Here is a 24031-nt window from a genome sequence, read left to right as displayed (position 1 = left end):
CTGGGGTGCAAGTCTAAGTGGACAGAGGTCATGTCTGTGCACTGGGCAGCCTGCATGCTCCTCTGGAGTGACAGGTGGATTGACAGCAGCCAGGCCAAGAGCCTGATGCACACAGTAGGTCAGTACATGATACTTTGCCTTCTCTTCCTCAGCACCAGAGACCAATTTTGATAATCATGTAGAAAATCCAACAAGGTGCCCAACTTGTGTAGCTAAAAATAATGATGGTGGTCGGAAGAAAGTTTTTGGTTTTCGAATAGCGTATATGAACAGAAATATAAAAAATCAAATTCTAGCTTGGAGATTTGTCTATTCTCTTAGCAGGCAGTCTTTTGCTTATTACTCTGTAAACCAAGAATGGGTAAATGCTCCGCTGTGCACACAGCTGTATGTGCTGAATTATAGATTTTCCGGTGCGTGAGTTGCCATTAGAGTTTACATTCTGCACTTAATGCTTGAGGGAGCAGCATGACTAGCACATTATATTATTTGTGAATTCACTTTTTAAAGCTGAGCTTAAAAGATAGGAAATGAGATTAGAAACTAAGAGAATAAAAAGCCTTAAATAACAAGAAAATTTTAACTCTGTGATCCCAGATTATAGTGGCATATCAAATTAACAGTCTTTCAATTTTCCAATTTATCTTCTTCTTTACTCCTTAGTGACAGAAAAATTATTTTCATTAGAGACCTTTAAAATATTAGCTCTCATTTACAGAGTAATTATGCTGCTACACTAAACTGTAAGCTTCTTAGAAGAAAAAGAACATGTTGTTTTTCAAAAATGAAGAGGTGAAAATCATCATGACTTTGAGAATCTGTTGGGTGCCAGGTGCTTGGCTAGATAACTTTGAGGTATCTTTTACGAACCTCGAAATAATCCTGCAGGGTGGCGTTGTCAATTCCTTCTACAGACAGGAGACACAGAATTTGCTTGGCTCTGGCTCGGCCAGTGGATGGTAAAGAGTGGTCTTGGGTCTCACTTGCCCTGTGTGGTCCTCCATACAAGAGGCACTGCAAGAGGCATTTAGGTTCAGGGTCAGCAGATGTAGGTGAGGACTGGGGTCTTTACTTGTAAAGTTTGAAGCTTACACAAGACATGGTTTTCTGGGCTTTACTTCAACCACAAAACGAGAAGCCTAGAACCCACCTCAGGGTGTTGTGGAAACTGTGATCTGTGCCTGTGATCTTTAAACTGACAACAGCAGTCAGAGGAGAGGAGTCGGGGCAGCTCTCAGTGCCACTGAGTGAGCACAGCTTCCCGAAGGCCTCTCAGTGTCCTGGGGGTGTCTGAGGCCATCGGAAGTCCAGGTCACCACGAGCATCATTGTGAGAACTGCAGCTTTGCATATTCTGGGGGCCTGGCAGAGTTCAAGCACTGATCCAAGTCATCCTTGGAAATTTGGCTTTTCTATGGCAACCAGAGAGCCCTGCAGGGTTTCAGAAGCCCAGAGTGTCTTCCGATCTCTGTGTAAGAGAGGACACCCTCGGGGACCTGACAGAGAACTCCTTTCGAGATGGACCCCACTTGACTCCCGAGAAGCCAGAGGAATGACGTAGCATGAAGCCTTAGTTTTGCAGACGAGGAAAGTGAGATCTGGAAACAGCTCATCATGGCAGAGTGGGGACAAGAACCCAGGCATCCTGGCACACAGTGACCGCTTCTCCATGCGTGATTAGTTACTACTCCTCTAAGTCCACGCAAACCCGGGGGAATGGCATTGACAGCAGGCCGGTGACGCAGTGTCAGGTACCCAAGCCCACTAGTACAGACCTATATGGGTTTCATATGAATACAGATGCTCACTGCCTGACCTTGGGAAAGCCACCTTTGTGCCTCGGTGTCCACTTCTGTGAAGTGGGATTTTCATAGTTCAAACTTCTTAGTCAAGTATATGGACAATACGTGGAAAGCGGCCAGCACAGTCGCTAAGCCTCCTCAGTTACTGTCAGGTCGCGGATTCTCTACAGGCCATGAAAGGCCGCTTCAGCTCCCTGTGCCTTCCCCTACAGGATAACCCCAACAAGGGCTGTTGTCACCAGGAGGCAGCTGGATGGGCCGGTTCCCAGCTGTCAGTCGTCCTGTGGTGGGAGGAGCCGGTTGCGCAGGGAGCCAGGCTGCGGTCCGTCTTTCTTCATCTACAAAAGGGACGGCAAATACCCAATCTTTTTAAGTTGGAGACACTCAAAACTGTCAACTTTCATAGAATGCATTTTACAGACTGTTCATTGCTCTGTAAATTAAAGCCAGTTGCAGGAAGAAGAGCGTCTTCTTGTAGCATAAGCTGCGGCCTCTCACGGAGTGGCCTTTGGCTTCCATCTCATGCCCAGCATCTGGGGGTTTGTGTCAGGGGTAATGAGTTAACACTCTACTAATTAGGTCTTGCTTGTGGCCGTGACTTTGGGTATTTGCTTGCCCACAACAAGGAACATGTGGGTTTTGCCTCAGAACATGAGATCCTTTCAAAATAAATCCCCAGTCCTTTCCATAGCCTAATGCTTGGATTGTGCGAGAGCCTCGCCAGCCAGTGCCTGCTCTGGGTACTGTCCTGGTCATCTCCCTTTGATTTCCTGTTGCCTTCAAAGTGTCAAAGCCCTAGGCCAGGGTTGCTCATCTAGCTCGTCTGACGATGCCCTAAATTTACCTTTTTTCCTCTTGTAGCACAGCCACCTCTGTTCTCAGGGCCGTGACCCCAGGAGCCACGAGGACTCGGGGCAGAAGTGACCCTCTAGTCAGAGCTTTCCCTGGGCACCTCAGGGCTGCAGAGCTTCCTTCAGCTGCCACAGAAAGGTGACCTGTGTTTTCTCTGCCACTGCCTCCTTCCCTGGCCCGGATTCCTCAGAGCGGCAGGGGGGCAGGTGCCTGTCCACATCTCTGCAGAAGGATGACCACTGCAGGGCCATGAGGCTGCGCCTGGCAGACGCCTTGGTGTCTGACTAAACAGCTCCTTTAGTTCAGTCTGAAGAAGCTGCAGCCGGCGTCGGCCTCTCGCTGCCCCTGTGCTCCTCCAGCCCACGCTCTGCCCACGGTGGTCCCTGGGTCTGCAGGCTGTGCGGAGGTGAGTGAGGAGCTGCCCCACGGGCTGACTGCCACCTTCAGACCTCGGCTTGTCCCCCACCCTCTCCACTCTGCCCCCCTTCACCTCCCAGAGATCCCAGTGGGACAAGCTGGCCGGGCCACGGGAGGAAAGAGACTTGTCAGCCTCATCCTGTTCCGGTGCCTCTGCTCCAGGGGGGCACCCTGGTGGGAGATGGACAGGCCACCAACCCACCTGCACACAGGGCAAATGTTCCCATGATCGTGCTTCCACAAGTGGGAATTAGAGACTCCCAGGTAAAGACACCATCGGCCTCCGGCACCCGGTGCCTCAGAGGAAACCTGTGGGTGGATCCCACAGCAGTCACCGACAGCATCCCGCAGGGGAAGCGCACCTGGCCGGGCCTTTTCCTTTCCCTTCCTGTTCCTCCATGTTGGGGTGTGCAGAGTCTTCCTAACTCAAGAGGCATGCTGGCCTGTGGCTTGGGTTTCACTTAAGAAAGCACATGGTCAACAGTCACCTAGAATGAGTACCATAAACACAGCCATAGGGCGTCACCTCCCGGACCACACCCGAGATCCTGCCAGGGAGGTGAACCTGAGCCTGGGACAGTTCAGACCCCACCCTTCATGACTTCCTTTGCCTTCAATTCAGGGGCTTCCTGAAATAACTGAAGTGCCTAATCAGGTAGGAGGGCCTCTAGATATCATATGAATACAGATGCTCAGTGGGGAAACGTTTTGGCGATGTAGCTAAAGGGCCCTCTGGGGGCCCAGTGAAATCAGCCTCTCACAATCACTCCCTGCCCCTCCTGCCACCTTTTGTAGACCAGCAATACTGAGAGCAAAGTGTAGCAGAGCACGAGGAGACCAGAAAGGCCAACCCCGAGGTCCAGCCCTCGCTCTGTCACGTGGCCTGTGTGCATTAGGACCGGTTATGTAATATCTCTGTTTTACCTTCTTCACCATTAATGTGAATATTAGTAGTGACTTTCTCTCAGGACTGCTTTGTGGATGTGGGAATGCACACACCACACACACACACACACACACTCACACACACCACACACACACTCATGGCAGCATCTGAATAATGCTGGGTGTGGTCACTGCTGACCATGATTAGATTCTTACTGTGCTCAACTTTTCCCACGAGCAGACTCAGTTTTTCCTTACCACCACCCTAAGGTGTGGGGAATGTTTTCCGGCTCTTCCAAGAACTCCAAGGTGGACAGAGAGCAGCAGCCCTGGCCTCAACGCTCCTCAGTAAGGGGTTCCTGGCTCAGCTAATCTTCCTGGACTGGCCATGACTCCACAGGGGTCCATCTCAGCAGCCCAGGGCTCGGCCTTCAGTTCCCTTCATCCAGCCAGAGCTGTTCCAAGGTGAGTGCTGTCATTAGACCCTTCTCCCCAGAGAATCTGGCAGTCCCCATCATTTCTGTCATTCTGTCACTGAGATGTGACTTTGCTGAAGGAGAAAAGCGCTGCAGCTGATACTGGGTATCTGCCTGGACTTAAGCAGGAAGTCCCTGTGTATTGTCACTGAGTGTGGTCTTACAAATATCAGGCCCTGGAAGACTAGAAAATGTTTCTACTAATTTAAAATATTAAAAATAAAATTTTTGATATAGATTTTGACTTGGAAAAAAACCATATTAAACATCTGAACTGAGCGAGGTCCTTGACAGGGCATGAGGAACGCCATGGGGCCACGCGAGGTGAAATGGCACCTTGGTCAGATGGACGAGTGACGTCTGTAGGACCAGGTAGGCTTGGCCACATGAGGTGTAGGAGAGAGAGGAAAACCATCCGAGAGCCAGGAATGCCCAGAGGAGTGCGCGTGCGGGGGCATCACAAAGACTGACAGGAAAATAATGTTCTGCAGCCAAACGTGAGATAGAACCTGGGACACGGCAAGGGAAGAAGTGACGTGTGGGGGGACTGACACACTCCAGGCATAGGCACGACGTCCTTCCCAGCTCACGTGACACTGAACTCCCCCACAATCACAGGCGAGGCCCCCAGGACCTCCCCCACTGCCTAGAAGGGACAGCTCTTGTTCATCAGTGACTGCAGGAGTGGCAGCAGCTGATTCAGTATTTTTCTTTGTAAGATTCTCTTTGAAAGTATGTTTTCAACAAGTTATAAAATTTCCACAACCAGAAGTAGATTCTGGTTCTCGGGGAGAAAGACTCCTTTCCTGAAAAGAAGCCCAAGATGCTCAAAGGGAGGAATGATTGCTTCCTGGGCCCACGAGTAGTTCTGCGTGAGTGGCCAGGGGGGCAGAGGGTGGGACAGCAGAAGCACCATCGGTGACACTGGGGAGCAGCCCGTGGGATCCCGCACCGTCAGCAGCAGGTGAGCCACACTCTGCATCCAGAAAGGGGGCGACAGGTCTGGCCTGCAGCATCACTGCCTCAGACTGATGCCCGGGGGCTTCTTGGTCCCTTAGCTCTTCCCGTGTACGGTTGTCACTGTACTCTGGAGCACACTGTGGAACAGGAGCCCTGTCACATGCACTGTCCCACTGTCCCTCTTGGGATCCGGGGCGAAGGTTTCTTACCCGCTTCTCAGCAATAAGAAAGCTTTGATGCCGAGAGGCCACGGACTCACCGTGAGCCTCTGGTTGGTCAATGGTCTGCTAGGAGCCAAGGACCCTTCAGATGGGTTCTGTTGCCAGAGAAAACTCCGAGGACTGTTTGAGGTGGTAGTTCTTACCAAACGATTTAAAATAAAAGTGGACTTTTAACAGATCTGACTTTCCTTTTCCATGTGTCCCTCATACATTCAATCTGTTGTTCAACCAGTTACCTCAACTGCCCCTCAACAGCAGAGTTCACCTTTATACAGAATCTATGTTGATACTCCATCATCCCAGGCCTAGCACCAAAGATGATGCTACAGATCACTTCACCTCCTACGCTTCCATTTTCCTTTCCATGAGACGGAAATTAACATCCGATCATCCCTGACGTTTACTGTCTACAAGGGGCTATGGTGGATGCTTTTATGGATCATCTTCCTTTGTCCTTAAATCAGCTGTATGAGGCGACATGACTCCTGGTAGCCCCGTCCTCCATGGAAGGAAGGAAGGAAGGAAGGAAGGAAGGAAGAGAAAAGAGAGAGAAAGAGAACAAGAAGAAGGAAAAAACAGCCTCCTGGCTCTAGCTGATGCCCGCAGGGGCCTGGGAGGACCTGCTCGGCTCTGGTCCCGGCCCCTCCCTCTCACCCACCACCTTCAGCACTGGGATCTTGGGCTTCGGAGAATGAGAGAGAGGGCAAGAGCTTTGATGTGATTTTAAAGAAACTGATATCCAGTTGAATAGACTTTTCTGTTCACTGAAAACATGGACCCTAGTTTTAGATGATCTTTTTAGACATGCTCTTTTCAAAAAATAAACCTCTAAAAAGGATCCCACCATCATTAACACAAATGGCTTATCTCTATTTGGCTATTGTTTCCCTCCACCAAAGGCACAAAGCAGTTACTCAGAGGCATAAGTCTAGGGACAGGAGGGACTTAGGACCTGCACCTCCTGAAGGCCTCTGCCTCCGAATTCCTTCTCTGCCACAAGCCAGTCCCTCTGCTCCTAAACACCAAACCCAAGTAACAGCAAGAGAGGCCCAGGTCGTGCTAGGGAGGCGCGTCCGTGACATCAGCTTCAGAGACACAACCTGGTTTGTGTTTGCGTAATTGTTTTTGAAAGATACCGTGAGCCATTTGCTGACTTGTTTAGAGAGAAATGCGAAGAGACATCCTCTAGAAACCTGGGAGTGGAACTCTAGTGAGATAAAAGGCAGGATTTGGGTGTGGGGTTGGACGTGAGCCTCAATCTCAGCCGCAGAGGTCACTCTGTGCCAGGCACCTCTGCCCTCCCTCCCTCCCTCCCTCCCTGCCCTCTCTTTTCTTTCTCCTTTCTCTCCCCCCACCTCTCTCTCTCTCTCTCTCTCTCTCTCTCTCTTTCCTTCTCTCCTTCTTTCTAGTGCTGGGGGGAAGCCAGGGCCTTGACGGGGTGAGCACTCTCTCTCGGAGCTCAGCCCAGCCCCAGGTGGCCCAGTTACACGGAGGAGATGGATCCAGAAAACTGCGTCACAGTGTTATACCCACAAAATATCAACTCCCTGATCAGGTAAAACTTCACATCCCACTATGGAAAGGATCACAAGGTATTTTATTTACTGGTTTTAAAAAAGAGAAATAAAAAATATATTACAATTGTCATAAAACCCCGATCAATATTCTGAAAAGTACAAACTATAGAATATTCCAGGAAAATCCATAAGAATGCCAGAATGATTTAACAGAACTGGCACAGAAAATCAACACTAATATCTAATATCGGTAGCAGCAATTTCAAAATGGCTTCAAGGTCCAAACACCAAGAAACCGCGTCCTAGGCCAATGCTAACATCCAGTCGTGTTTGCCGTGTGCTCAGCGAGGGGACTCTCTTCTCACAGCTGACCGTGTGCGGCTGGTTGGAGCCCTGGTTTCACACCGCCGCTGTGTGAACTTGGACCGATCACTTAGCCAACATAAGCCTCTGCCTCTTTATCTGTCGAACGGGATTAAGGATCACTCAGACCTCACAGCTCCACCACTGATCTGCAGGCAGCCTTTGGATTTCACAAGTCTGGCTTTTTACACGAAGAAGGTTTGATCCAGCCTGAGGGGAACTAATGGCCAGCAGAAGAGGAGGGTTTGAAAATTCCTGGAAGGAACCTTCCACAAAATATGAAACCAGCACAGATAAGACGTAAGGGAGGTGAACAACCACCTGACCTGGACGGGGCGGGCATGCGACTGGCCCCTCCCCTCCTCCGTGCTCCCCAAACCTTCCCGGCCTCCAGACTCCACTGGAGGAGGATGAAGAAGGGACAGCATTTGAAGGACTGAGTCTTCCAGGCCACTCACTTGTGGACGGTGGGAGAGGGTCGCCTTGACCCAGGGCTTCCTGGACTGTCTGCTCCTCTGAACCTGGACACCCACTGTGAGTCTCAGGATCCCCCAGTGAGGACCAGACAGAACTGAGAAGAGAGAAGGCAGGGCGGGCGGAGGCTAGAGGCCCAGAGGAGGGAGGGGAAGGAGGACTCCATGGGAGGTCTCCTCCGAGGGCTCCATCCCCGGCAGGAAAGAGGCAGGAGGCGCACACCGTCACTCCTCCACGCACGCAGAGGCTCTCACCAACTCTGCAAACGCTGCTCTAGGAATTGAGGAAGCAAAGACCAGTGAGACTTGGTCCCCTCTGTAGGAGCAGCATGAGGTGTCGGGGAAGCCACGACACAGGGGCACACACACACACACACACACACTCAACCCCATTTTTATACAAAGGGGTGCCTGTGGCAGGTGCTAAATGTGAGATGTGAATCGTGTCTAAATGGATCCCAGGGATGGATGGCCAGCAGGGGGTGGGGCTGCCAGGCAAGGTGTGCCAAGGAAAGTCGTGTTTTGACCTGAAAGAGGGAGCAAGCTTTTGCCTAAGGTCAAGCTGAGGTGAGAACACGGGGAGGGAGAGTACCCCGAGCGGAAGTCCACACGGTAACAAGGCCGCCGAACCCCGAAAGACTGACGGTCGAGGGGGATGTGAGAGGGGCTGCTGGGAGAGGGTGGCAGCAGGCATGGCCTCCCGGGGTCTGGAGTTTAGGAGTTTCTGATCTCAGGACATGAGCCCGTGGATGCCCAGGCGGGGAGGGGCGCCGACAACCACATCTCAGTCAAGTGGCACTCGTCCTCCGCCACAGTCAAAGGGAATGCCGGGCCTTTGTTCTTTTAGTCAATTTTGGTCCTAAATTTCACTGTGTGGAGCGAACACCATGCCCTCTGACTTTCTAAAATGGCAAGATAAATGCTTAAGAAAGGCAGGAGAAAACCAGGCCTTCTGTTTTTTCACCGACCTTGACCTTAAGACTGAAAAGGAAGTCTCCCTTCGCATCTCTGCGCCACGCAGGTGCTGGTCCCTCGTGTTACCAGGTCCCCTGTGCTGCTGGGTTGCCTTAGGGCGGGAGGCAGCACTGCACACCACCTCTGAGACATTCGACTGGCCCCTAGGGATCCGGGATCAAAGGACTCCGAGTCCCAAGCAGAGTCTCCAGTTCCTGGGAGTGAACAGCTCTGGCTGGGAAAGAGGAAGGCAGCATGGGGGCTCAGCCTGCAGACAGCTCTAGGGTCAGTGGACGCCTGGGCTCCTCCTCCTCCTCCTCTCCTGCTGCCCTCCCCCTCCTCCGTGTTCCCAAGCCCCTGCCCCATCGACTGGGTAAAGGAGCAGCCACCAAAGAGAGATGTCCGAGTCTCATGGAAGGAGCCGGGGAAATGTTGGCCCTTGTTGGCTCTTGCAAAATCCTTGTCAAAGGCTGAAGAAGATCTGGAAGGCGCTTTCTCTTCCTGCGGCAAATAGCTGGGAACGCGCAGCAGTTCAATGTCAGTCAATGGGGCGTCTGTAGGGCCTGGTGCTGTTCTCAGCCTCACATAGATGTCTTCCTTTAACCATCTCCACAGTCCCAGTACATGGTGAGTCCTTCATGGATGAGAAAACAGAGGCAGAAAAAAGTAAGAGGCTTGTCCAGGACTCAGGGCTAGTATGTAGGAGATCCAAGGTTTCCATCTCGGCAGCCCGTCACAGGAACCCTGGAAACCACTACTGCATTATAAAGCCTCCTGCAGGATGTGCCCATGAGATGTCCTGTGTAGGGAAAGTGGACAAACCTCACCAGGCTTCTCAAGTGCAGATTACTCCAGTGGATAAATGTGGATTACCGTGTCTCCAAGAGTTCTTAGTAAAGCCTGCCCTGAGCATGTAACGTGTTCAAGTCAGTGTGAGCGCGAGGATCAACGTCCACATGTGTGGCTTGGTTACTGTTCCTAGTCTCCAGTGCTCCAGCCCCAAACACCTGAACAGCTGGACCTTTATCCACTTTAACCTTGAACAGCAGGACCAGCTTCCAGCCCCGACTATTCCCAAACCACCTTGCACAAGCACCCTGCCCAGCTGACGTGCTGCCTGGGGGTCCTGACACCAGCTATTCCTCCATCCCCATTCTTTTCTACAAAGAGGATGAGCATCAGCTGCAGGGTAATGTCCATGAGGGTGGGTGAGACTCGAGAGGGAAGAGGCTAAAACAAATGCCCCAGATTCTATTCTCCAGCACTGTTCCGAGTCCTCAGGGTGTCACATGGCCCGGCAGAGCTGGGCATGCATAAACAAACCGGCCTCCAGGGGCTTTTCCGTTTACAGGACTGAACTAAAGTTGCCAGGGAAACAAAGCCCAGGTTCCCCATTAAGTTAACTTTCAGCTCCTTGTCACACCTCTCCCAGCCCGGACAAACATGATAAAGGAAGAGAACTGCCATTCTGTGTTAAAATCTCTTGGAGCACATACTTCCCAGGTAAAAATCATCCACAGGAGAGAGCTGGGCAAATCTCAATGGGAAAGTGACGCAGCACCACCCAGATTCGAGTGTGCAGTGGGGGGGACGCACAGAAGGAGCACAATGTGTGTTTCTCGCTGGAACTGCACGGCCCACACTCAGGACCTGCTCCCGTCTCTTTTCCAGCTGTCACCGCTGCAAGCTGCAAGTGTAGACCTTGTGTGTAGTTCTCGGTAGGAGCCAACAACAGGAGAAGGAGGCTTGGAGTCAGGATGGTGCGTGGAGCAAGAACACACGGCAGCACTGGCCTGTCAGGGAGGGAGCCAAGACTTGAATGAAACAGATAAAGAAATAGGTTAGGTTACTGGCAGAGTCAAACCAGTGTCCAGGATGATATGGAGAAAGGGTCCGGATCCCACGCGGCCAAGGCTGCCTCTGGGCAAGCTAGGGCTTCTCCTCCCTTTACAGAGTGTGTGCAAGCCAAGCAGAGCCTGGTGAGGAGCTGGATCCCAGGGAGCTCTCTGACTGCTCAGCTGGACCACGGGTTAGTATGGGACACTGCACCAGCTGCCACCCTCATCCTAACTCATCCTCTATCCCAAAGGTCCACAAAGTGGTCCATGTTTTCCAAAGCTCAGCAGAAGATCTCCAGATCTGCAGAGAGATTTGAGCCATTTTGTACATTCTCAAAGCCTGGTTACCATTCTCTTCAGATCTCTTACCACTGAAAGCTGCGTCTTTCTGTATGTCCTCTATTGACAGCAAGATCCCCCGGGTAGAGGTGCCTTGGTTTCTGCTCAGCATCGTGCTCAGTTCCCACAGAGCCCAGTGCAGAGCAGGTGCTCAGCCCCCATTTGTCAACAAGTAAATGAATGCGTCCTGAACATGCATGACCAGAAGGCAATGGGTCACGTCCTGCAGGACCACGGGAGCCCACAGAACCAAGCCTGTTTGGCTCTTCCTAGGCAGGTTCCCGTTTCCGTACAGTGTAGCTCAGGGCGGGTGGACATTCGGATCACAGTAAGTCCACACTGAGCCTCCTCTTCACATCCAATGGTGGGGTCTGGCTTTCCTCCCACAACCACGGGAGGTTTCAGAATGATTGTCAGAATGACTTCATAGGGTTTCTGGTCAGCCAAGAATCACTTGTGTTTCCCAAGACTGGAAGGACTTGAACCTCTTGGGTAAACAGCCCCTTGGCTGAGACATGGAAACCTTGAGGCTCTTGGCCATTTCCTAGCAGTTTACAGCTGCTGACCTGCCAACCCGGTGCAGTTTGGGTGCAGCCTTCTCTTCCCCTCGAGGTTTCTATAAATGCCCCAGGGCTGAAGGCAAGTAGCCAGAGACACAGAGAAGAAAGGTATCCTGAGCTCCCTTCTGCAGCCGCAGAGGGATCAGGAATTCAGCTGAGTGAGGAGGCCCCAGATCATGTGCCCAGGAATCCCTACATAAGCAGCTTGAGTCACGTTGTTGGTCAGGATGCCCCATCCATCCAGTTCCATTTGTGACATGATAATCAGGCTGTGCCCAGAGGAGGGTCTCTGGAGGGCACTCAGGATGTCCATGAGCAGAATCCCCACGTCTGTGCTGACGACTCCGTCCTTCAGCAGTGCTAGAAAGGAGCACTGGAAAGAACTCGGAGGGACCCAGAAGTCACTGGCTCTTTCCAAAGTGAAGCATTTCCTCCAAGGGATAGGGCAGCATGGTGGCTTGGAGGACCCTGCTTTGAATACTGGTTTGGCCACTGAGCTCTGGACTTTGGGCACACTAGTTCACCTTTCTAAGACCTGTCTCCTTATTCTAGAAGTGGAGGTGACACTACCTGCCCTCAGCACCATCTCTAGGTCAGAACTACACAGACTCCAGACTGGTGACCAGCCCTGGTAAGTTCACTCATTCTCGGGACGTCTCTGCCTTTCCCTCCTTTCTTCATCTCTATTGCCATCCTGGGCCATGTCATGTACCCCTTATTTGTGCTGCTGTTTTTCATGTGCATTGATGAGCCTGGCAGTGCCACTCTCTGGGCTTTAAACGATGTATACATGTGAGTATGCAATCCCACATAGTGACCTCAGCCACAGCAGCTGTTGAGAGAGAACCAAAGGCAAAGAGAGTCGGGGGACAGCCGACGTTCAGAGATGACCAGAGGCCAAACTTTCTCCCTGCGTTTGCCAGAGCTCCTGCCTCAACAGGCAGACAAGGCAGCAATGGTGCACCTGTGTGGCGCCAGACACCTGCTGTCCTGAGCGTCCCCTTCTTGTCCACGTCCACCCCAGCCCTGACCACCAAGGCCTGACCACACGTAAATCCTGAAGTAGAGACCCCACAAGTATGCGGGCATGAAAAGGGGCTTCTGCCATTTAGGGGCTTCCAGTACTGGCAGATGAGCCAGGAAAATAAATGAAGTAAAGAAAAACTGGCCACAAAAATTCTCGTGTGGACATAAAACTATTACAGAATATCTATCTGGGCGTGGAAGCTCTGGAAGTATTTGACAACAAAATGTCTGTAAACTAATCATTTTGACGATCTTCTACTTTCCAAACTATGCCAATATATGAGTAAAACATGATTTACTTGAGTGTAGGGGGTAGGGAGAAGAGAATGGGCTGAGTTAGGAAGGACCGGTCAGTGCCTCCCCACAGGTCAGGACTGGACGATGCAGAACAGGAAGTGCAGTGCGGGGACATCGTAACAATCTCAGCGGCAAAACATCAGGGGATGGGTTTCAAGAATAGCAACAGTTTTGAAGCACTAAATCTCAAGCACGCGCGCGCACACACACAGACACACAGAATACGCTAGAGCATCCATTTTCAATCGTATTTTTCTAGAGTTCACTGATTTGAACTTCAGATACATTAGAATCCATTCACCCTGAATAGAGGTTGGATATTGGCATTTTTCCTGTGGTACAAACAAAGTAGGCTATTGATCAATGCAAGGAGATCACCCCACTTAAAGAGGTGCATTGGCCAAAGAAGAAAGCACACGGGTCAAGACCTGCGGGGAAGCCGTGCTCACCGGGATCCGGCCTCTGCTTCACAGGAGAATGCTCAGTCGGAATTGCAGGGACCTCCTGAGGTCTGGATATGGCTTGACTGAGACCCCCAGGGCACACCCAAGTTGGAAGCTTGGTCCTCAGAATGGTGATGCGAACATTGGTTGGACTGTTAGCATGTGGAGCCCCGTGGGAGGGCACAGGGGCACTGCCCCTGACAGGAATTAATGTAGCTCTGTGGGACCCCGTGATTGTCATCAGGGGTCTATTGTAAAAGAGCAAGGCTGCCCCACCCTTACACCCACCACCCCACCTCACCACCTCCTCACTGCACTATTCCATCTCTCCCTCTTGAACATGCTCCACCATGATGCCATCCACCATAAGGCTCTCTGACCCGAAGCTGAATAAATGGATCTACCCAGTTTTGGACTTTGAACCTCAAAACTGTCAGTTAAATATGCCTCTTTTCTTTATCCCTTTCTTTATCCCTTCCCGGCCTTGAGTATTTTGTGATAGCAAGGAAAACATACTAAGACAGACTACACCTGGCCCCCAGGGAGCTCAGGACTGGGTCCTAACCCAAAACTGCCCTGGTGCATAAAAGTAAAGCCAACAGAATCTACGCCATTGCTAATCTCCACTCCCCTGGTTTAAAGAGTTCATGTCAGCTCCCACATTATCCCACATTCTGCACTTATTTTTTATTTCTAGGAAAGAGTGTAAAGAGATTCTTGGGGTTTTTGTTTGGTTTGGTTTGGGTTTCGGTTTTATGTTTGTTTGTTGGTTGGTACTAGCGTGGTCCCTTTGTGATTTTAGCACAGATAAGATAAATTATTTGTGAAACAGTATTACATAATTAACTGTGTTTTAGTGCACTGCGGCCAACCTTGTGGGAGGAAACATTCTAACTGGAGTATCTTCAGGGGCACTCAGATGTTCAGAGTTTCACAGGAGCTTCTGGGATTGTTCTTAGCTGAGTAACTATGTCAAAGACCGATGGTGTTCACATTTGTTGGTTTGTTTGTTTGGGGCTTGGACCCGCAGAGCGTGGAGTCGAACCTGACAGAGGAGGGCAGGACGTGAAACAGGTCAGGGCAGAGCCTCCCGGTAAAAAGGAGGAAGCCAGCTGGGGGGCAGCCTGTGCCCGCTCTGAGGGACCCCACGGCCGTCCCAGGCTGACCCTGTCCCGAGTGGCTCATCTTGTAGAGCAGAAGTCTGCCGTAGCACAGGTGGAGTCCCAGGCCGAGGCGGGGGGATGCACAGCCTGACAAGTCAACAGCCACCAGCTGCCCGGCACAACCCAGGACACACACCAACAGATCAATTAGTCCTGCTGATAAGAATGACCATCGGAAGCACGTGGATGCATGCGTCTGTCAAACCCGCAGTGGCAAAACCATGGTCCCGAGCTGGCAAGGAAGATGTCACCAGGGCAAATCCTAGTCTCTGAGCCCACATTGCAGCAGAGCACCGTTCTCCTGCCGTGACCACCACACACAGCCCACTCCAAGTTGACGCTCCAGCCTGTCACTCTGAAACTGCCCTCTGTCTGGACCTGAGCTAGAACAAGTTCCCGGCTGGTTCTCATCTGGCCACCTACCTTGGTCTCCGCCCTCCCCTTGGCCTCTCAGTTCAGGCTCCTGAACCCCGAGGCTGCCTCCCCCAGCCCCCCTGAGCCTTCTGTGACCTGGGCACATCATGTGTGAATCAAGACTGGAATGAAGGCACCCGTGATTGCCTGGCTCACACCTTCCAGGTGACCCACAAGTATTCAGTGACCGGCCACCGGTGAAGGTGGAGCAGCCTGGGAATTGGCTGTGATTCTCAAACTTCTTTGGTCTGTGTGAATGGCACCACCTCTCAGGACAACAGCCTTAGGCTCCCCTTCCCTCCACCCTGGTCGTCCCTGGCAGCTCCCAGGGTGCCTGCAAAGTAACCCCAGGGCTGCAGGGAGCACAACGTGAGAACCAGCGTCTCACAGAATGCAAGGTCTTGTAGTCCCGGAAGGAACACAAACAGGAGAAGACTAAAAATATCACTAAGTGCACAAGCTTCAGGGCAGTGAATATGAGATTGATAGAGATCTCTTCACGTTCTCCGACCAGGGAGTCCTCTTTCTGTCCTCCAGGAGACACCAAGGTCACCTGGAGTGGTCCCAGCAGACAGAACATGAGGAAGCACCTCCCCAGACCCTCCGCGGGCCTGGAAGGCGTTAGGGTACTGTCACTGATGTTGAGCACTGTTCCAGGACCTGGACTCCGTGGTAGACAGGGCCGTGCTCTTGGGCATCCAGTGTTCCAGGGAGCGGAACGGGGACATGAGGGCTCAACCAAACCACCCCAGAGGCGGCCTGTGAAGGAAGGAGACACAGGGCAGGCAGCCGCCCTCCAGACGGCTCCGTCAGGCCCTGTTCTGCGAGCGCCGGCCCAGCGCTGTCTCTGGGTCTCTCTCCCCTTTCTGAAGGATGAGGCAGGTCTGGGCTCCTTCCACTTCTTCTTTCCTGAGAAGGACTAAGGGAGCACCGTCGCTGTCCGCCCCCCCCATCCCCGCGCCCACCTTGGTTTTAGCCAGAAACCTGCTTTCCTGCCTTTTCTTTCCTCCTTGCCTCCCCCACCAACACGGCCTCAGTTCTGCAGGTTGGACACGATAGGAAACAGAAGCAAACCAACGTGGAACCGCTAAGACGCTCTCCTGCCTCCTCCTCCGCGAGTGCCTGCCCAGTGGCCTTGGGGCCGAGGCCTGGCAGGGGGCAGGGGCAGGGCTGGGTGTCAGGGGCGAGAGTTCCTCACATGGGGACAGCTGGTGCCATCCCGGGGCAGGAACCTGCCGGCGTTCCCACGGAATGGCTCCGTGCTCAGCAGCCCTGGTCAGTGAGGAACGGGACAGGGTGGGCTGTTGGTGGTCAGACGAGACAGGCGTGGGGACGTGCCAGGTGAAGTCCTGTGAGGATGAGAGTCAGGGAACAATGTCAGGACTGCAGAAGACAGGGTCCAGGGGGACCTGAGCAGAGGGGTGACACCACAGATCATCCCTAGCCTCGCTCTGCTCGTTCCACAGCGGGAAGACGGCGACGGTGGAGACCCGTCAAGAGAGGGATGCGATTATCCAGATCAACAAGAGTGAGTCCGGAATGGGCCGGGCAGGCTCAGGATTCCGCTGAGACTTATCTAAATGTTTGTTGGACTCAACTTCTATTCTTGCTCCATCTTTCGCTCTTTGCAGAAGGAAATACTTCTGAAGTTTATGTGATTGAATAGACCAGGGCCGGGACCCAGACGCTCACTGAGCATGACCTGGTCAAAAAAAGGTAGGGGAGTGAGGAGACAGGCCTCAGGGCCCACTCAGGTGAGGCACACGGGAGGCATCTGGAGCTTTGATTTGCAACCGGCCAGAGCTGAATTCTTCATTAAAATAATACGCTTTATCATATTTCATTATTTATTAGCCATGCAGATGGACTGACCGTTCACACACGTGTGCGATGACTGGTGGACGCTTCTCCATCTGTCTGTCAAGCACTGTGATAACTGTTACCTTACCCCTGGGCCACACCCTCTGTGATCCAAAGCCTCCTTCTGAGAGCAGCTGGAAGAGGGGACAATTGACAGCTGGGGCACCACCCCTCTGTGGTGACGGCCCCGGCTGAGGCCCGCAGGGTTAGGGTCAGGGTTAGTGGTCATTCTTATTAGCACGATTAATGGATTTATTCGTTTGTGTCCTACGGTTGTGCCAGAAGCTGGTGGTTGTGACTTGTGCAGACAGGGTGTGGAGTCCTCCCGCCTCGGTCCTGAGGCCCCACGTGGGCTATGGCAGACTCCTGCCAGGTCAGGAGGAGAGCCCCTCCTCCCCCTGGAGATCTGCGGGAGCGCTGCAGCGTGAAGCTCCCTGGGGCTGACTGTCCCCGTTTCTGAGCAGCCATGGTGACCACTGGGTTCTCTAACTCCTCCTTCCTCGCCTGTTTCTTCACTGTTGATCCCAAGAGCACCCATCAAAAACTCTTAGAGGAGATCTTCACCTCGAAGTCGGCTTTCGGGGGCATCTGACCTGCAGCAGACACCAGATTGTCTTTTGCTGATTGGAAACACCCCAGGATCAGCGAGATGAGTCTCACTGCCCGCTGTGGGAGGGACTGACCCAGCGGGTCGGGGTCACAGTGCAGGAGCTGAGAGACTGGGAGTGTGGCGAGGAGGGACACATGTGACGACACAGCAGCGTTAAAGGGGGGACCCAGCAGTGGAGAGGTGGCTCCCGTGGCCTCCCAACAAAGAGATAGGAGGCCATTCCTAGAAGCTCCCTTCCTGGGTGAGCTGCCCACACCAATTTCTGTTTCATCAAACCTGGAATCTGACTAGAGCAAAAGGCCACCAGGAGTGGCTGCAGCTTTCAGAGCAGAGGACACGTGGGAGGCGTGGGTCACGTGGTGTGCAGGGTGGGCACGCTTACCTGCTGAAGACACAGTGAGGACACGGCGGCATTAAGGGGGACCTGGGGGCTCTTGGCACCCCTTGGTGACACAGCTAATCCAATTGCTTTGATAACACCATGGAATCGGTGTTAAGTGTATTAAGTATAGTAATGATTTTGTGTTTAGGTAGGAAATATCATTTTCTTAAATGTGCAGGTTTGTATATGTGGAATGAGAACACATTGGTATTTATGAAACATGCATTTTAGCAAGAAAAGCCAATTCGACAATGTTTTTATCAATATTAACTATTAGGGGTTCAGATATTTTTCTTTATACTATTTTCTCTAATGTTTAGATTCTAAGCATGTGGAACAAAGAAAGAAAACTGCATAATTCTAAGTCTGAACTTACTAATATAGGGACAGGTACCAGATTTTAAAAAGTTAACATGCCAATTTAGGTGTCATTGTTTTCTTTTCTCACTGACTGAATTCTACATTCAGCATTGACACATGGGAAATAAAGCTGACAGGTCATTCATTTATTGAGATATTTTTTAAAGAGTTACCTAGGGACTTTGAGAGAAGACTCCTGAGGTGGTCTGGACCATCTGCCCGTGCTCACCCCCCATGGCCTCTGAGAGGCCTTGGGAACACCCGTCGCCACAGCCTTGAGAAACACACGGCCCAGGGGACCTGGAATCTCTGTTCTCTGTAGGTGGAGGGGAGGAGATGCTGAGATGAGAGGAGCTCAGGGGTTCCACCAGGATGGAGAGACACAGGTGGCGTCCCACCACGAGACACAGGTGTGCGTCACTACCTGACACCCTTGGGCCAGCATGGCGATCAGAGCAGTCTCACCCGCAGTGACAGTCTGCAAAGCCACAGCGGTGTTTCAGCCTTTGCAGGGGTGTGTGGCGTTGTGCAATGCAACATTAGATCCCACCACAACACCTTCATTAACAGCACGTCTGTGAAAAGTGGGGGCTTAGTGGGCCACGCTGGTGAGAAGACTACAGGAATGGAGAAATCAACAGGAATCGAGGGCAGCAGTTTTCAATATGATTCCAATACTTGACCAGTTGAGTAGTGGCCGACGGGTACACATGTCCCATTACTCATTGAACCAAACAACAACAAAACTCCTTTCTTTCAATTTATACAAACGATGTTTCTCGTGTGCACACTCTGTGGGTTAAGTAGTTGAGAATTTTTGAGAATGGAATAAAAACTCTTTTCCTTCCATTTTATATGTACCTCTCTTCCTATAGTTACTAGGTTGTTAGGACATAGATACATATCAAACTGCTTAATCAACAGAACTGTTAGATATTTAATTTGACCTAGGGCACCGTAAAAGTTACTGCAACACTACAGACATCAAGCACGAGAACACCAGGAAACCTTCCCCCACAGGTATCCTGACAGCGAGGCGTTCGCTCATCTGTTATGAGGACTAAGCAACTTGACTATATGGCACTAAAAGAAATGTCCAGAACTAAAGGACAGGGGCCAGGTTTGATTAACCACAGAGTCCCTTAGTAAGATTACAGACCTGATTATTTCATGAACTCAGAGTCCCTCACATGAAGAAGAGGAAAAAATGTTGAAGCAATAATATGACACATGAAGATTTTGCTGGGCCACCATTAAACTCACAGTGGCTCTGGCCATACAGCATTCTAGAGGACTCCACGTAAGTCCACTGTCTTTATAAATGAACATTGAAAGGACCTGAAAATCATCAGGTAGAAATACTGTACCTAAGTGTTTTGATAAGGAAATGTGCATCAGAGAACAGAGGTGAGTTTATAAAGCTACCGCAGCCTACCACAGCAGGAACTTGTCTACAGTGGCAGAGGACAGGAAGATCTCGAGTCTATCAACACGGAAAGCAAAAATTATCCACCAAAAATGATCCTGCTACCAAAAATACTTACACAACATTTTCAGGGATTTCAGATTCTGGAGGGAACTATACCACCTTTACACTTCTAATAGTTTTGAATGAGATCCAGGTCAAGGGAAGGCTCTTTGCCGTGCTAGGACTTTGTGCCAGCAGTTCTGCCAATCTGACTTGCATGACAAAGAGAATCATGTACTGCGTAGCCTGAGGGAAATGCTTGTAAGAGAATCAAACTCAAGACACCCTGGCTTGGAAGCAAAGCCAAGCCCTCTTTCTCAGGTAATTCTACTTTTAAAAAAATAGGTCTTTTCCTGTGATTCTTTAAGCATAATTAACTTGTCTTGTTCAAGTTTGGTAACACTCGAGAAGTACCTGATAGCAACAAACTCAAACATCGTCAGTAGGAAACACCTTCAAGGGGCTGCAAGATTCAGGTAATTAAAGTCCCACCGAATGTGAACTCACAGCCCAAAGTTAGAAAATACTTGTAGACACACACGTATTAGGACTAGGCTCCCACCAGGAGTTTATAATTGAACAAAAAGCCAGAGACTACAAAATTAAAATGTTCAAAATAATTACACAAAGGAAAACATGGGAAAATGACATATTTTGAAAAAAAAAGAATGCCTAAAATGAAAAATATATGCATTGAAATTGCCCCTGTAGAGAGATTAAATTGGAATCTAGCTACAGGTATAAAGAGAGTTAATTAACTGGAAGATATATCTGAAACCTAGAAAGTAGCACAGACAGGCAAATAGATGGAAAATACGAATAGGAAATGAAGAAACAAGACGAATGAAATGAGAAGGCAATATATATATATATATATATATATATATATATATATATATATATATTTAAAGGTTTTCTGAATGAAAGAGGTAAGTTAATTGGACAAGATATTGAAAATGTTTAGTTTTGATGAAAGAAAAGAATACAGAAATTTAGAAACCATTATGTCCACATTGATCTCACATTGAAACCATAACACAGGAAAGGTAAAGAGAAAATATAAAGGCATCTGAAGAGAAGAGACATTATTCTTTGCAAAGAAATAGCACATAGTCCAGTCCCAATCCATTCAATAGCAACAATATACATCAAAGGTAATGAAATAATATATTCAGTGTTGAGAAAGAATAATTATCAATTGAGTATTTCATGCCCAGTCAAACTACCATTCAAGACTGAACATGAATTAATGTTTTCAGACTCATACTGTGTGAGTTTACCATTAAGAGACCCTTACTGAAAGAATTTCTAAGTATGTGAGTAGTTACAAAAGAATTTCAATCTAGAAAGAAGAACATATGAGCAAAGGGATTGGAAAACATCCATAATTCTAAGCAACCACTGAAATTCGTAATATAATCATAATAATTTTCAACCTTGCAAGTACACAAGATCAAAATAAAATATAAAAGGTAAAATATAGGATATAATGATGGGTGACTAGATTTCCATTGACCCAATGTTCTTTTTTCTTCCCCAATGGAGGTAAAAGATAGTGATTAATTACAAACTTGTTAAGGACAGTGTGCATATTAGAATTTTAAGAAAAACACAAAAAGAAAAGAAATTGAATGTATAGCTACAAAAATAATAGACATAGAAGAGATCATCAAGAATGTTACTGCATGATCATGACAGACCAAGGTACCAGAGAAATCTATATGCTCACAATGAACTGAATGTTTCTGATCCACTTAAATAAAAAATCCAGGGGCTGGGGTTGTAGCTCAGTGGTAAAGCACTCACCTAGCACAGGCGAAGCCCTAGGTTTGATCCTCAGCACCACGTAAAAATAAGTAAATACAATAAAGGCATTATGTCCATCTACACCTAAAAAATAAATATTTCTTTTCTAAATTCCAGGCATCCCCACAAGCCCTCCATCATTTAGGAGAAGTCGCATATCAGGATCTGGCCTGAGCAAGTCCCAAGTGGGCGAGAAAGTGGGTCTGCTCCCATTATGCTTGCTCCAGCCGCACAGTGTCACCCTGCTTCATCACCACAGCCATGACCTCATGGGAAGCTCTCCAAGACCATATTTTGAGTTTTATGTACAGAAGGTGCAGCTTGACATGGCCTGAATGTACTGCTTCGCCATTAGGAAGCCACACAGAGATGGCTCTAAAGGTTAGTGGAAAACAGGTGTTCTTCCCAAGAGACCAACTTGAAATGTTTAACTTGTGGTTTGTATGAAAGGAGAAGTTCTCTCAGATAAGGACCTGAGTCTACTGGCCATGCTTCTCAAAGGAGCAAAACACAAGGATTAACCACAGAGAGTTGGAGAAGAGTGTATGTAGAGATCTCTTGGAAAGGCCCCTATATCTAGCCACCTCTAGCCTCTTAATCTAGCCGCCTAGTTTGTCCAGTGATCTTATAAACAAGCTGTCCAGGCTGGGGGGCTAGAAATGAGGCAAGGTCTCTATAATAGCAACTTGATATGTAATTTGAAGCAGCTACTACCATGCTAAATGCCCAATTTACCCAACTACTGAGTTCAACTCCAAGTATTCAATATGGTGTCCCTCAGTTAGGGACAGTCGGCTAACTGCTATCAAGTCCATTACATCAGATGTGGAAAGGAAAACAACCTAACTCACTAGGTAGAGTCATTATTTATTTGAATGTCTTCTCTGCACACCACTCTTCTGCCAGTACCAATGTGGACTATTGAATGTTAGTAGAAAATTATAGTGGCCACATGCAGACTGTATCCCAAGGGAATACAAGTCAGGTTTCCCCGTCAGGTAAAATCCTGTCAGCCATGTGTCTGGCTAGAGGCCAAAGAAAAGGGAATGGGGAGGGAGGAACCACAAAACTCCCACTTATTTCCTTTGTTCATGAGAATCACCGACACATATAGTATGATCTTGGGATGTGGTCTTGCCAGAAAAAAGCATTTTAGTGGACTGTTCTTTCAGAAGTTTTCATTATAAAAATAATGATTTTCTTTTCAATTACATTTTTTTTAATTTTTTATTTGTTTTAATTAGTTATACATGACACTAGAATGCATTTATGCACCTTGGCATATCATTCATAGATGGGATGTAATTTCTCATTTTTCTGGGTGTACATGTTGCAGAATCATATTGGTCATGTAGTCACATGTAGACATACAGCAATAATGTCTGTTTCATTCTGCTGTCTTTCCTATCCCACATCGCCTCCCCTGCCCTCCCATCACTTCCCTCTACATAATTTAAGGTAACGCTATTCTTCCCTAGTGCCCCCTGCCTTATTGTGAATTAGCATCCACATATTAGAGAAAACATTTTAATCATGATAATGATTTTTCAAACTATATGCTGCCCCAGAGAAACTTGCAAGGCTCCCTCATGGGATCCTTCAGATCAATGCACAGGGTGGGAAGAAAGCGGCTCTCTCCTGTGCTGTCAGAGTGGAGCACATTAGAGCAAGAAAACACATTGAAATCCTCCCACTGCCTTGCACCTGATGAGCATAGCACTCCCAGGTGTCCTCGGAACCTGTAGCCTACAGCACAAAGGCATTCTATCTAAACCCTGATGGTTACTTCTATGAAAACAGATGTTCAAGAGGGGACAGAGTCACATTAAGAAAACACACACATAGATTCCCATAAGGCAAATTAATGTATTCGAAGAAACACAACTGAAGTGCTATTTGATGTGGTTGCTGGTTGCAAGTCCATCTGCTCTCCACTAGAAGCCCAACACTCTGGAGATGAGAATTGGTGGGAAGGGAATCAGGTTGATTCAAGGGCAGTAAGAAGATGGGGGAGCCCATCTCCACCCTCCTGGCCACCACTTTAGGGAGATGGCTATGCTTTTGCAGGGAGGAGAAGGAGGTGTAGCAGGAGGACACGCAGGTGGGCTATGAGCTGGGTTGGGCCTTCCTCATCCAGGGTGTCTGCTTCCCCCTCTGGTTGGAACACCACCATCAACCTTGACCTCCTGGGCTAGTCTCCGGGACTCTTTAGACAAGTTAAACCTCACAGCCATGTCCGTGCTTTGTGTTACCTGATGCACAGGACCAAAGAACAGGAGGGCGTTACACATTCCCACGTTATCTGAAGGTCACCAGGTGTCTGCTTTTAGTGAGCTAGAGAAAATTTATTTAGCTGGTGACATTGTCCCCATTTATGTATGGCTTTTCTTTAAATTTAGATAGAATGTCAGGTAAAGGGAGGGAGTAACTCTGCAGAGGAGTGGCCACCCCCACTGCAATATTTAATTTGAAATTTTGTTCTGTTAACCGTTACACGAACCAGGTTTCTTCCAGTAAATTTTCCATTTGATATTCCTGGCTATTAA

General features: G+C 49.4%; 1 long non-coding RNA gene across 1 annotated transcript; it reads left to right on the top strand.

Moving 5' to 3' along the window:
* The first annotated feature begins 7808 nt into the window (after positions 1–7808).
* Positions 7809–22248, top strand: LOC124083518 (uncharacterized). Its single transcript, XR_006848776.2, has 3 exons — positions 7809–8026; positions 12209–12287; positions 21603–22248. It is a non-coding gene; the product is annotated as an uncharacterized LOC124083518 (long non-coding RNA).
* Positions 22249–24031: the final 1783 nt, after the last annotated feature.

The sequence above is a fragment of the Marmota monax genome, unplaced genomic scaffold (assembly GCF_021218885.2).
Source record: "Marmota monax isolate L192 unplaced genomic scaffold, Marmota_monax_Labrador192_F-V1.1 WCK01_AAM20220418_F8-fsc00055, whole genome shotgun sequence".
In the NCBI taxonomy this organism is placed as follows: domain Eukaryota; kingdom Metazoa; phylum Chordata; class Mammalia; order Rodentia; family Sciuridae; genus Marmota; species Marmota monax.
The sequence above is the reverse complement of the archived record's forward strand: the minus strand, read 5'-3'. Positions and strand labels throughout refer to the sequence as shown.